The sequence below is a fragment of the Theropithecus gelada genome, chromosome 19 (genome assembly GCF_003255815.1).
Source record: "Theropithecus gelada isolate Dixy chromosome 19, Tgel_1.0, whole genome shotgun sequence".
NCBI lineage: Eukaryota > Metazoa > Chordata > Mammalia > Primates > Cercopithecidae > Theropithecus > Theropithecus gelada.
The window spans coordinates 24,661,298-24,662,529 of record NC_037687.1 but is presented as its reverse complement, the minus strand read 5'-3'; positions in this window follow the sequence as shown (position 1 = coordinate 24,662,529).

Genomic DNA, 1,232 nt, shown 5'->3' with positions numbered 1-1,232 from the left:
GTCTCTCTTCCTCCTTGTCTCTGCTACCCACTTTGCCCCTGGGCCGGTCACCCGTTCTCCTCACACTCCTGGTCCCCCAGACTCTGAGCAAGCTCTTGGGAGGTTGGGAGCATGCATCCTTGAAACACGTGTGGGCTGGGTCAGTTTCTAGGTTGGGGAGACCCAGGGATGGTGGGCCTGGGGAGGAGCTCTGGCTTGGAAGTCCCAGAGCGCCCATCTGGATCTAACTTTCTCTGGGTTCTTGGGGTCCAGGGACCTTGGTTTCCTCAACTGGGATGCATGGTGATGATGCCACCCCTCAGAGCCAGTGGGAGGGTCGAATGTGACAATCCTCATGACTGCTTTGGATGAGAATGGGTGGAAGCTCGCCGAATCTCCCATGTCCACATTTCCCTGGCAGGAAGGCTGAACGCCCCGGTGACAGTTGTTCCATCTGTCACAGGACGGGGGAGGAAGCGGCTTTGGTGGGCAGAGTCTGAGGCCCGAGTGGGTCTGGGGAGTGGGGGAAGAGATAGCAGGAGCCTTTGCCCGGGAAAAGTGGGCAGGAACCAGCTGCCTCCACCACACTCCACAATGTGCATGTTGGGGGACCTGTCTGTTAACGCATGTGCTTTACCCTGCCCTGCGCAGGGCCCCTCACTATGGAGGAGACGGGCTGGAGGAGGCTCAGTGCTCAGGCAGGATGGGAAAGTGTCAGGAAGTGAGCAGGGGCAGTAACTGCACAGAGGAGGGGCTGCCTAGGAAACCAGGGTATGCTCCTGGGAGAGGGGCTGCAGCCCAGTAAGCCTAGAGAAATGCAGGCGAGGTTCAAATTCCCTGACATCTGCCCTGCTCCTCTGTCCCCTGCAGCTCCTCCCACAGCTCCAGTGCATTGATAATGGCAGCAAAGACTCCTGAGACCTCAGATTGATTACCATGTCTGCCCCCGTTGTGCCCAGTGGCTGAAGGATAGTGTGAGAATCTGTTTCTGCCATCCATGACCTAAATCAGTGATGGTCAGCCCTGACTATGCTTTAAAGTCATTAAAAGTATCCAGGCATGGGGCTGGGTGCTGTGGCTCATGCCTGTAATCGCAGCACTTTGGGAGGCCCACGCTGGTGGATCACTTGAGGTCAGGAGTTCAAGACCAACCTAGCTGACATGGCAAAACCCTGTCTCTGCTAAAAATACAAAAATTAGGCATCATGGCGCAATAATAAAAGTATCCAGGCTGGGGCCGCACTCTGATAAAT